At 33.9% G+C, this 14,558-nt stretch overlaps 1 pseudogene; it reads left to right on the top strand.

Moving 5' to 3' along the window:
• The first annotated feature begins 13,508 nt into the window (after positions 1–13,508).
• On the top strand, positions 13,509–14,052 carry LOC120781133 (annotated as a pseudogene).
• Positions 14,053–14,558: the final 506 nt, after the last annotated feature.

Genomic DNA, 14,558 nt, shown 5'->3' with positions numbered 1-14,558 from the left:
TATTTGATTTAAATACAATAATTGACTACAAAAATAGGAAAATAACAACAGACGATGCAACAATGCCTATATACTTCAGTGAAGAAGAAGAAAATTCTCTAGAAGACTATATAAGAAATCAAAGCTTACAGGTACTTAGTTGCGAAGAGGAAATAGAAGCAAACTCAGTAGTAAAGTTTGCCAAACATTTAAACCCAAAAGATGAGGAAGTTTTAAGGACGGTTTTAAATAACTATCAGGACATTTTCTACAAAGAAGGAGAAAATTTGCCTTTTACCACGGAAATTAAACATAGAATAATAACGAAAAGCGATACTCAATTTACAGTCGACTTTATAGATATCCAGTGGTACATCGCGCAGAGGTAGATAGGCAGATAAAAGATATGTTAGCGCAAGAAATAATCGTTCCGAGTAATAGTCCCCCTACAATTCGTCATTATGGGTTGTACCCAAAAGGCTGATAAAAACGGAAAACCACAATGGCGTGTAGTTATTGATTATCGAAAACTTAATGAGCAAACAATAGATGATAAGTTCCCAATTTCAAATATGCAGGACATATTTGACAAATTGGGAAAATGTTGTTATTTTAGCACCATCGATCTGGCGAAGGATTTCACCAGATTGAGGTACACCCTAATGATAAAGCCAAAACAGCTTTTTCAACGGCAGATGGTCATTATGAATTCACAAAGAATGCCGTTTGGTCTCAAAACAGCACCTGCAACATTTCAGAGGCTCATTAACTATGTTTTAAGAGAACATATAAACAAGATTTGTGTCGTATATTTAGATGACATTTTAATATTTTCTACAAGCTTTTATGAACATATTCTTTCCATTAAAAAGGTTTGCAATACCTTACGTGCTTCTAATTTAAAAATTCAATTTAACAAATGCCAATTCGCTGAATTATCAACAAAATTTTTGGGACATGTCGTGTCTAGAGAAGGTATAAAGCCGGATCCCTCAAAGATAAAATCTATCGAAAATATGAAACCGCCAACTAGTATTAAAGAAATAAAACAATTCTTAGGCATGACAGGATATTACCGTAAATTTATACGGGACTACGCAAAAGTAGCTTATCCTATGGTGAGATTCTTAAAGAAAAATGCTGTTTTAGATTTTCAAAATATTGATTTTTTATACTCTTTTAATAACTTGAAAAAACTTATAACCAGTGAACCTGTCCTACAACCGCCAGATTTTAATAAGAAATTCATACTCACCACCGATACTTCGCAATTCGCTGTTGGCTCTGTTTTGAGTCAAAATAGTCAACCAATATGCTACGCTTCTCGTACCTTGTCGGGTCATGAAATTCGTTACTCTACTATTGAGAAAGAAGCCTTAGCCATGGTATGGTCTGTGAAACATTTCCGAACTTATTTATATGGTCGAAAGTTCATAATACAAACTGACCATAAATGCCTTTAACTTGGTTGCATAATATTAAAGAACCTAATATGAAGCTACAAAGGTGGAAAATTCTACTAAATGAATATGATTTTGAAATTACGTATATTAAAAGGAAAGGATAATACTGTTGCTGATACTTTAAGCAGATACATTGTTTCAAATAATGAAAATTTCTTAGATAGAGATATATACAATAATTTTGGAAATAGTAAAATTGAAAGTAAAAAAGTAGCATACCATAATCCTACGTCAATAGATGCAACTGTACACAGCGCGTTAGAAGATAATTTAAAATATATATTTATAACGGAAAGGAGTATCAATTGCTATAAGAACAAATATACTTGAAATATGGCCAAGAGGAAAAAAATATATTTAAAAATCGTAAACAAAAGTGTCAAACTCACATTACAGTGACTCAACATTCTGACCTAAAGAGTATTTTACAGAAATGTCTCATAAACAAGGGTGTTATATGTATTTTTTGTGAAAATAATGAACTTTTTGTAAAATTCCAATATTTGTATGTAAATTTCTTTGAAAATAGCAATCTTAAACTATATAAATCAAATATTAAATTAAATGAAATTACCGATAAGAATGAAATATTAAAAATCATAGAAAATGAGCACCTCCGTAATAATCACAGGGGTATACAAGAAGTTTTCCTTGAATTGAAAAATAAATACTTTTATCCTAAATTATATAAACTAATAACTTACGTAATAAATAATTGCTCAATTTGCCAAATATCTAAATTTGATAGAAAACCAGTTAAAATGCCATATCAAATTACAGAAACGCCCACTCATTTTAATGACATAGTACATGTAGACATTTGGTTTCCAAGCAGAAATGTAATGTACCTTACAACAATCGATAAATTTTCTAAGTATGTCACTTTTCATAAGATTAATGATTAATGAAATTGGATAGCAATTTTAGCAGCTATAAAAGAGCGAATTCAATATTTAGGTAAAATGAATAAAATTGTGTTTGACAACGATAGGTGTATTCTACACAGTGCAGTACGTTTGTTTTTAAAGGAACAAAATATTCAAACTCAGACGTAGAACGACCACATGGAACTTTAAATGAACATCTAAGATTAATGGAGGCCGACAAAGAAAATAAAGATTTAACTTTAGAGGAAAAACTTTTTAAAATTTTCAACTGCTACAATAATACAATACATACAACAACTAAAATGAGACCCATTGATTTTATAATAAAAAATTTTGATAAAGAGTCCATTGAAGAGCTAAGTAAATTATACGAAAAACAGAAAGTTGAAAGGATTGAGAAATTGAATAAAAATAGAGATAATGAACAAAAGGAATTGGTAAATAATATTGTGCTTAATAGGCAAATCCCTAAAAATAAACCTAAATACAAAAAACTGATTGAATATAATAGAAATGGAAATTATGTTACCGACATTTCAAACAATCGCAAAACAAAATATTATAAGACACAATTAAAAAGACGATATAAGTTTCAAGAATAAGTAATTACTAATTTAAAAATATTAAGAAATATTTATTTTATTTATTAAGTAAAAATTTAATTTTAATTTGCGAGGCCGCAATTGTCTTAAGGGGGGAGGAGTCATATACCAATACTCCCACTACCAACAACATACACTTCCTTCTTCATTCTTTCTTTACCTGTCTTACTTATCCTCTCATATCTCTTTTTCTCATTTCATAATTTCCATACTTGCTAATTGATCTTTCCTTAAACTAAATTCTCTCTTTCTCTTAAATAATAACAACAACAATAAACATTTGCACTCATTAGTTTTAAGCTCACATACATTATGTTAACTTCCTAGCTGTAAGGATTGGAAATTGTAATTAATTAATAAAGTTACATTCGAAAAGAACGGACTTGTTATTATATATTAATATATTTCATAATGATTACAGTTAAAACAATTAGGGAAAGTTATATATAAATAGTTAACTTGAATTTTATTGCTGTGAAAAGAAAACGTGGTTTTCAAAAGAGTGGTTTTGTATTTTAAAAATTATGTGGTAACCACATTCAAAAAAAGGTTTTAATTGATATGCAGCAATTACATGACAACTCATTTGAATTTGTTGCTACTAAAGTTTTTTTTTTTCAGAAATTATATAGCAAGCTCTTTTTAATTTTATTTTGTGCCTAAAATTTTTTTGTAATATTTAAAGATTTTATCATTTTTTATATTTTAGTTTTCATGAATAAAAGTTGACACCCTACTTAGAAATGATATATTTCAATATTTCACTTGAATTAACATAGAAACAGTGTGAATTTCAAAAAAATTAAAAAACATGTGGTAACCTTTGGTCAAAGCATCGAAATTTTTAACTAGTTCTTAATTTTTCTTTACAGCGTATTAAAATATTTTTATATTGTATTGTTCTTGTGTCGATTTCAAACTTCTGCTTTAAAGTATGTTTAAAAAAGACATATGCAGGGTTTCCCAATAAGGGTGATATGATTTCTAATTTTTAAGGAAATTCAAATATGGTGAAGTACAATCGATACAACAACAAGAAGTAGTCTAGTGGTGTTAAATCACAATGCAGTGTGGCACGTATTCTCGTCTTGTTGGAACCAGATGTTGTCAAGATCTTCCGATTGCGGCCATAAAAGGTTGGTTATCATCGATCTATACCCTCTGCATTAACAGTAACGGTGTCACCACCTTCATTTCGAAAGAAGTACGGACCGATGATTCCACCAGATTAAAAATCACACCAAACTGTCAATTTCGGTGAATATGATGGTTGTTCATGAATACTTTGTGGGTTTTCTTTGCACCAAAATCGTTAATTTTGTTTATTTACCGCACCATTCGGTTGACAGTGAGTCTCATCGGTGAAGATGATTTTCTTAAAAAACTTGTTATCATTTTCAAGTTGTTCCAAAGCAAATCAGCACTTAACCACGTTTACTGTGGTCCAAAGTATTCAGTTCTTAAGTGAGAACAATTTTATATGGATGAAAGTACAATTCCTTTCTCTAAATCCGCCAAGTTATGACTTGAGACAGTCCCAATTTTAGAGAACGTCTTAAGAAGACCTGCATGAATGGCAGCATTATTTTCAATACTGCGAATGGTTCTTTGTTTTATTGGCACTTAAACATTACGTAGTGAAAATGTACGCTCGAAGTTTTCAACACTTCGACAAATAGCGAGCGCGATTATTACAATCATAGAACGGCAAAAGCTCATGAAATAGGAGAACGAATATTTTAATAATCTGTAAACATTGTTCTTGCGTATGTCTTTCCATGATGAAATTGTAAACTTTGCTGAATACCATGAAAGAACCACATTTAGAAATCATATCATCGCTATTGGAAAACCATGTACTTTTCTTAAGGTTTTTTTCGATTGACAACCAATAAATTAAGTTTTTCAGTTTAAATGTTTAGTACAAAACCAATTTTTCTTGAATAAAAAACTGTAATAAAAACTTTAAAACTTTTCAACGATGAGTTGTAATTTTGTGACTGAAACAGGTCTGAAACTCGTTTTGAACTTTATCTAATTTTGCGCCAACACTATTCAACCAAATCATACGAAACTTTGTCATTCAAGCACTTGTACACCCCCATACATACACATAAAAGTGCAATTGGTTTGAAAGACAATTTTTCAAAGTCGTTTACGCAAACGTTCACGATATTACCGTGAGTTTGCCCAATTCGATTGTGATGCAAGAGCGCAGTAAATTAAATAGGGCCAAAACGTATGATGCAACAAGGATTTCATGTCGATTCTAAAAAGATGAAAAGAAGAAAAAAGAAAAATAATGTTAGTCAATAACGTAATGCACGTCAGCAAGGCAAAGAGGTAGTGAGCCATGCGACATAAATAGAGTGATGAGGGAAGATATCGGAGTTGATGGGAGTGGCACTGTGGTGGTGAGAAGCTGGCAGTGTACTTGGCTTGCGTCCTGTCAGAGAATTCCATTTTCTTATCACGTGAGAGCTGTCAAAGTTTGCCATTCGCTACTGCCAATATTCGATAGCGGCATTCATGTCTATGTACAGTGATCGTTTAAAAAACCTGTAAAAATTTGGATGTTTTGTAGTTAGTTCAAAATCAAACAGTGAACTCAATCCGTACGAAAATTGGTTGAAAAATTGAAAATGATTCAGAACTTCGGTTTTGTCGATACCATGTCGTAAAAAAAGTCGTCAAAAAAGCTTTGGTTCGTAAACGGATTTAGAAATTGATAGCGAGTGAATTGCGGATTTAAGTAGAAACTATTGGATTGCCGCCGAACTATTCTAATAAGGCGGGAACTGATAAGGAGCATGTACCAGCTCCTTAGTAGAACATTGTCAGACGAAAGGCTCCGCGACGATTGGGACTTAAGTATGCTCTGCGCAGTTCACAAAAAGGGAGACCATACAATCTGCGCTAACTACCATGGAATCAGCCTCCTCAACATCGCATATAATTATAAGTGTGGCTTTAAGCCACGCCTGACCAGATATTTACCATGCGCGAAATCATAGAAAAGACTCGGGAGAAAAGAATCGGCACACACCATGTCTTTGTCGATTTCAAAGCTGCTTTTGAAAGCATTAAAAGAAGCTGCCTTTCTCTGCAAAATGAATACGGCTGTATGTATAAACTGCTCATAGGCAATACCAAGTCCCGTCAGGATCGGGAAGGATCTCTCTCTAAGCCGTTCGATACCAAACGAGGTTTCAGACAAGGCGACTCCCTATCTTGTGACATCTCCATCCTCCTTCTGGAGAAAATAATTCGAGCTGCAGAACTAAATAGTGAAGGTACCGAAAACCGCGACGTTAGTTCTGCTTTCTCCACATTGGATAAGTAAGCGAAGGAAATGAGTCTGATAGTGAACGAGAGTAAAACGAAATATCTCCTGTCATCAAACAAGCAGTCGTCGCACTCGTGACCAGGCACCCACGTCACTGTTGACAGTTATAATTTCGAAGTCGCAGATAATTTCGTCTATCTTGGAACTAGCATCAACATCAACAATAATGTTAGTCTCGAAATCAGAATAACTACTTCGGACAGAATAGTCAATTAAAAAGTGAAATCCTCTCTCGTTGAACACCGATCAAATTCTACAAATGCAGAGGCATCGACGAGGACAACATCTGATGAGTCGGCGTTACGAGTTTTTGAGAAAAATTTCAGAAGATTTATGGTCTTTTGCGCGTTGAAAACGGCGAGTACCGCAGTCGATGGAACGATAAACTGGACGAGATATACGACGACATTGATTTAGTTCAGCGAATTAAGAGACAACGGCTAAGCTCGCTAGGTCACGTCGTCCGAAGTAGAAGGGAGAACTGGATCCGGGAATATGACAAAATTAGCGTAATTTTGTCTAAAGAATGGTTAAGTTATGTCTGAAAGTATGAGATCCGTCGTGTTGTTGCTTTGATTTTGCAAAAGCTTTACATTCGAGGAGGAAGTGTAAACTGATTATATGTCATCTTCTTTCAAATAACTGATGCAGGTTACCGGTAGTATCTTAAAATTCTTCTGCATGAATTCAAATAGAACAGTGTTCAGTTTGTTTGCATCGAGTCTGAGACACAACAGTAGTTCAGTAGTAAACCACAAGAAGCCAACAACCGTTCCCATTGTAAGGATTGGTTCCACTTTTTGTTAAAAAATGTAAAGAAGTTCTCGGATCTTGAAGACATCACAGACAGAACAGATTTTGGTTCGGGTAAGTCAAAGGGCCGCATATTGAGCCTATCTTCCAGGAAAATTTTTGAGACTTCTCGAGCAATCCTTCTAAATTCCAATTTTTTATGAAACTTTGACGCCCAGCCTGGCAGCCATTGCAACATTGTATGCAACATGCACAGAACTGTACATCTAACCGCCGGCACGAAGTCATCTAGAGCTGAGCTTCCTATGAGTGTAAATCAGTTCGGCACCAGTCACGTTAGCACAATTGGCATTTACACACCAGTGACAGTAGTGAGCAAAAGCATAATACAAATATATTAAAGTTTTTTTCGCATACAACTTTTTTATTCATTGTTTGCCGCTGTTCTGCAACAGCTCGCAACGTTCCGCTTTCGCTCACAGTCTATATTATTATCATTTCTATCTTTGCAAAATAAAATTATTTTGGTTGAAAAAAAGTTTTGCGCCTTCTATGCTTTTGGCAAATACTCAGATAAAAATTCTGCTCACAAATGATAACTTTTTGACAACGACAAAAACGAGTTTATGACCGGATTGCAATCGGGGCTTTGATACGCGCGCGAGCTGCTAATGGCGTAATCCTCGGTACGTGTACTTATATAAAGTGCGAATATGTTGATGTGGTTGTGCGATATCGTGCTACGTCTGTATGAAAAACTATGATAACAACTTTAAATTAAATGCGAAAAAGTTACAAAGTGTTTATGTTGTTATAAAGTTCGGCAATGATTTTGAGCGGTCCATGCTTCTTTTGGTTTCGCACTTTTGTCGCACGTCATTTTTCGTTCGTGCATCAATCAAGAATCATAACTTCTTCGAAAATTTTGCGTTGCTTCTTAAATTAGTCGATAAAATAATAGTGAAGGAATACATACAGTGACTCACACGTCTAACCGGACGCGTGCATTGATAATGATGGCATCCTCCAATCATAAAGCCAACATCTTAAAAATGATACATATGATACATCAAATTAAAGGAAAAATCTTTCATTTTATTTTTGGAAACTTAAAAATAGTAATATATTTATTCACTGCGGAAAATTTAGAGAAATTACTAGCAACATACAAAATTCGTTCCACACAACTAACCGGAAAATTACAAGAAGTAACCTTCTACAAGTAACGGTACTTCTGATAATAATAATACCCAATGATTACCCTCCTCCCGCCCAACCGACGTGAGGGGCGCAATCCGCGAACGAGCGGTATTAGCCGAGTCATAAAAGGCAAGAGAGTTTTAAGCGATGCGATCTGAAGCTGCTCAGCTACAGGAACAAAAATTTCAACAGCCAAAATTAAGAATTAGATTCAAGTTTATAATTTTTAAATGTTACTTGTTAAGAGTAGATAAAATAATTTTTTTAATGGTAAAGAGTGAGTCTGTTAGATCAAATGTGCTGGAATGAGAATAGAAATCATGACATATACGGCCCGGAATGGTTTGTTGAACTCAAAAATTTGTTCAAGAGAAAATTCTTAAAAGTAAGTGTCTAAACTGGGCCTGGTAGAGTGCAGGCAGAGGAACGTTGGAAATTAATATCATATAAAAAGAGATGAACTACAGACTGGAGTCCATTCATGAGGTTTTACAAGAAATACGAGTATTATAATTACATCTCCCTACGACTAGCGAGTGTCGGGAGATTTATAAGTTTTAAGCAGTTGAGTGTAAGAGGGAAGATTTGAAACTGGAATCCCAATGCAAATAATTTAAGGCAAAAAAGTAAAAATTGTTTTTGAACGGACTCTAACTTATCCGAATGGACTTGGTAAACTAGGTTCCAAACTACAGGAAACATACTCTAATATAGGCCTCTACCCAGAGATGTAAAAAAGAATTTTTGTGGTAAACGGATCTCTAAATTCTTTAGACCAACGTTTAACAAAACTTTTTCATGAGCGCCTTTAGCTTTAAAGCCATGGAAGATGCGTGAAGATTAAAATTGAGCTTTAGGGTCCATAGTTACTCCCAATATCAACAAAACTGCATACTTGCTCCAACCTAAAGTTTTGTACTGCGTATAAAGTAGAGTCTACAGATCTACGTGAAAAGCACATCGTTTTACCTTTTTAAGGTTTAATGGCATGTCATTTCTATCACATTAAGAAACTATATTGTTTAAGTCGATTTGCAACTGACATCTTTCGCTGTTTGAAGTATATGTTTTAAAAAGTTTTATATCGTCAGCATATAATAAAATTCTTGAATACTTAACACCAGATGATATGTCATTTATAAATAACAAGAACAGAATTATACCAAGATGGCTACCTTGAGGTACGCCTGAAGGAACATTGATTATGTCAGAAAAAGTATCGTTAAATATGATTTGTTGAATTCTATTACTAAGATAAGAAGCAACCCATTTTAGAAATATTGGTTGAAAACCAAGAAGATTAAGTTTATTCAAAAGAATTGAATGGGTTACTTTATCAAAAGCTTTACTAAAATCTGTTTATATAACATCAGTATTCTTATTCTCCCTAAAGCCCGTTGATACATGTTCATACAAATTCAAGCAAATTAGTTATTGTAGATTTCCCTTTACGAAAACCGTGCTGAGAACAAGAAATTAGTGGAGAGATCCGGAAGGTAATGTCGTCTATTATAATTGCTTCAAAAAGTTTAAGTATTGCTGACAACTTTGCTATTCCGCTATAGTTTTCAAAAGAAGACCTAAATCCTCTCTTATGTAAAGGATTTATAAATGACTTTTTCCATATAGATAGAAACATGCCTTGCATAAATAGTTTTGTTAGGGGATGGTATATATATTTTTGGCACATTTCTTAAGAAAGCATGAGGGAATCATATCTGGGTCATAATTATATAATTGCTCTAACATATTTAACCGATATAAGACGTCTGCTTCGGAAATGGTAGGTGCATTAATGGCAGAAATCGGACATAACTTGTGCTTATGCGGAACATTTTTTGGAGATTTTGGAGAGTAATTGGACCTAAAGAATTCAACGAACATATTAGAAATGGTGTGATTGTCACTCGACATACTAGACTTATATTTCATAGCGGACGGAAAATTAGAAATCCTGCGTTTGGAGTTGATGAAACCATAGAACAATTTTGGATTACGTATAATACGATATTATTTTTTACTTTGTTTGAATAACACATTTTGTTAAGTTCAGCAAATAGTCGACGCAATTTAGAATATTTTGAATAGTCAGCAACTAAATCTGGCCAAGTTACTGTAGAAAGTTCGTAATTAATCTTCTTGAAATTAGCTTTCGCAAAGTTGAACCGAAAACAAAGGTCTTGTGTATTATTATGAGCAAAGTTGGCTATGATTTTGTTGTTAATTTCCAAAGCAGGATGATACGAGTCCTCTGGCCGAACCCAAGGACCTCATCGGACAACAGAAAACATTGAAGCGTTATCAACATAAACTATATCTAAGAACTTACCAAACTCATTTGAACTTAAATTAATTTGGTTAAGACCCAACTCCGACATTTCATCTAAGAACACGTTAAAACATAAGCGAGCACTAATAGGAATGGTGTAATCATCACTAGATTTCCATAATACGCACGGTAAATTGAAATCTCCCAAAACAACCATGGAATCAGTATTATTAACCATTGAGAAAACATTATTTATTAATGAAGATACTGGCATATATGCATGATATACGAATATTGTCCGAGTTGCGATGATAGTGATAATATAAGATAAAGTTAAGTACTTAAATTCTATGAAGTTCTGCATGCGGATCATCGACTTCTTCAGATGGAATTGAAGAATGAACAGCAAACAAGACACCACCTCCTTTTCTGTTCAGCCGGTCATATCTAAAGATTTCGAATTCGCTGTTAAATATTTCATAATCAAAAATGTGGGCTTTAGCCAAGTTTCTGTGAAAGCAATGATTTTAAAGTTACAATGAATGCTATTTATGTAAATACAAATCAGTAAGTTTTGTATTAAGCCCTCTAACATTTTGATAATAAATAATCAGCGAATTATTGTTCATTAGTTTTTTGTATTAACGGGATTTTTTGTCATTTTAGTGATAACTACAGGGGGCTTATCACGTTTGTGCTCGAATTCGCGCAGAAAGACCCCAGGTGGCCAGAAGGAGTTGGCAAGTATCAATTGAAAATTGTCAGCGGATACGTTGATCTTAAGCGACGAAATATCCCTGTTGTATTTGAAATTAAATTTACGGATGTCTGTATCTACTGTTTTTAACTTCGACGAGATATAACATTTTATATCATCGACTGTGGTATCCTCAGCAAGTCTCGAGAAAAAATTGCCTTTTTCCGCGGTATTACAACTAAGTTTTTATTAGCAGACTTGGAGGTGTTTGGAGGCGGATCTTGAAAAGTTTTCCGCTTATCGTACATTCGCACGTAGCGAGTAAATTTAGATTATTTCACATATTTTGTGATTAAATGTGAAATAACAACATTAACTTTGTAAATTAAAATTAACTTATGTTAAATAAAAAACGAACACTTATTCTTGCCCCCATTTATACAATCTCAAAAAAAACATTACGGAATCAACGAAAAAATTTGACAGCATCATATACCCTTCACTGATAAATTACTTATAGCATAAAAAGAGCATAATATATATGTATAATTATACGGCACCTATATATGATATGTGCTATAGTTTTCTCATCTGACAATTTTTTCGGAGAATTTCGCTGCTTTATCTTGAACAATAATATTTTCCTTGGATAATAAATTATCTATCTTGTCAAATATTTGGTAGTCGAAAAAGTATTTTCGTATTTTGTCCATTGATATTGTTGCAGTCGAATACCTGTATCTCCAATGCTACCAATGACATCGTATCATACTATATAGCGTTGGAAAGGTGAGATTTTAAGCTTTATACAACCAAATAAATATTAAATTCGGGGAAGTTAAACAAAAGTTATAACCGGGTGAATAAGTGAAAATAATGAAGAAATTCGCTGTATGTATTCTGAAAGTTATAAAAAGGGAAGAATACCAAGCAAGTCACCAATGAAATGGTTCGCACACATGGTTCGCTCGCTTCCATTCCTCGCCCTGGTCGACTTCTCGTTGAAAAAGTCGATGAAATTATGGAAAAGATTAACCAGGACTGTCACGTAAGCAGCCATGACATGGCTAAGGAACTTAAAATTCATCATCAAACGGTTTTGAACCATTTAAAAAGGGCTGGGTACAAAGAAGAAGCTCGTTGTTTGGGTACCACATGAATTGTCTGTGAAAAATTTATTGGACCGAATTAACATCTGCGATTCTTTGCTGAATTGAATTGAAATCTACTCGCACCGACTGGATTCGGTAGAGGGAGTTCCTAGCTAACGAACTAGCGGCTAGTCAGTTGCCTCTGAGCACGGTAGAGGAGGAGTAAGGTCACTATCAGCTGATGTTATGTAAACAAAGGCACAGCTGAGAGGTGCCACTGTAGAAACGTCAAGTGTAGTCCGGGGTTGAGTTTCTATTGGAATCCAAGATGGCCGACTTTTAACCAAGATGGCCGACTTTTAACCGGAAAATGGTTGCATTGTGTTATTTTCTTAAAATTTATGGAAAAGTTGTCCCAAAAATATTGGTTATATATAAAAGTTTAATATATTTTCAAAAGAAAATCGTTTTGATTTTAATATATATTCTTAAAGATGAGAACAATATGAGCAAATACATGAAAAATTAAGTTTTTTATTTATGCATCTTTAACTGTGGTAAGTTAATAAATGTTCACCACAGAAAAATGTTGTTGAACAAATAAGCAACCATGCCGAATAGTGGGGTCCCGATTATGCTCATTCACAGCCATATTTACATTTTTGCCATCGTAACGAAGGTTTTTGCAAGACAATTTGTTTGAGTTTATTTCATGGTTAAATGCTTTACGATGGTTTGTTTAGTTATTTGAATCTGGAAGAAGTGTGCAAATTTCCCTTGAGACGATAAATAACAGATCGGGTTGGGATTTTATTCCAATAAAAGTACGGAATAACTAAACATGGCCTCGTTAATACTGCTGCGTAATGGGTCGGGTGCTGTTCCAATTTTATGATTTAAGAGATGTAAAAGCGATACGCGATGCTGTGAAGTACTCAAATGTATTTATGAACTTCAATGACGGGCTTGTGGAAGGTGCACGTCGCATTGCTAGGTAAGCTAAAATTAAACTTTATTTCAAAAGATTTACCATGTAATTTTTATTTTTTTTTTATAGAATCAGCAAAGAAGCTGGTGTAGAACGTTTGATTATTTGTCTGCTTTAAACGCTAGTCCCAAACCAATGAGCTTTGTGTTTGAGGGTGGAAGTAACTTTTTGAAGAGCAAATACTCCGGTGAGCACATTCGGATGTTGTATAAACTATTGTCAATTGCACTTAGGACCCCGATACTGCTGGTCAGGTTTATCAAGCTGTTGGGTAGGTTTTGAGCAAAATTGAATTTACATACTTTCCAATATGCTAAACACCCACCTTGTAGACCAAAGCGTTACCAGTTGAGCGAATTAATTGACTGGTTTCATCGTGTTATGCGCAAAAATCCTATCCTACCTTCTTATTGAAAGCCAAGTTCACTGAGCTTATCTGTCCTGGACAACATATTGGTGAGCTACATACGGAACGTATCGATCGCGAATGTATTACCGATGTCGTTCCCTCCGATATACCGTGGTTGAAGAATTTGGGTGTACAATTGACCTCCATGGAAGAGCAAGTACCATGGGAATTGCTACCATATCATGCTGCGCAATATTATGATGCCGAATTGGGAGAGTGGGGGGAATCAGCTTCACCAAAACCGATAGAACATCGGGAAGAACTACGCAAATTATAAACAACACTCATCAAATGAAAGTTGGCAGCGTTGGTGACCAAGCAGCGATTTGAAAAAGAAACATTTGCATCTAGTGAATTATGGTCGATTATGAATGGTGTGGAAGTTGATATTTAAACTTAAAAAAAAAAAACAAATAAATGTAATTTGGCTAATAGTGAACCGCTATTAAAAATTAAGGAATTTGAGTTGTATTTTTAATTGGGCCAAACAAGTTATTATCGATTTGAATAATTTCAAAGGGAATATATTTCGAACAATCATTTATTTTTTTAAATACTATGCCAGTATTGCTACTGAGCATGGCAAAATAGTGTTGCGTAAGCTAATTTAAACTACTTTTTACTACTATATAGATGTTGCAAATTCAAAAAAATAATTTCTTTAAGAATATTTTTTATTTAAAAACTTAGCTTAGAACTAAAAAATAATGTGGTAAATCTGTTAGGATATTCAAACACTCCATTTGGGAACGAGAAGGATTCCTGATCGCCGGCATATAGCTAAATTCTGACATATAAAACGTGTGTATAGTTTGTGATTACAAAAATGTATACTTAAAATTCAGAAAACATGGCTATTATATATATGGCTATT

Source organism: Bactrocera tryoni, unplaced genomic scaffold, assembly GCF_016617805.1.
Source record: "Bactrocera tryoni isolate S06 unplaced genomic scaffold, CSIRO_BtryS06_freeze2 scaffold_329, whole genome shotgun sequence".
NCBI lineage: Eukaryota > Metazoa > Arthropoda > Insecta > Diptera > Tephritidae > Bactrocera > Bactrocera tryoni.
Note: the sequence above shows the minus strand (reverse complement) of the source record. Positions and strands in the feature narration are given on the sequence as shown.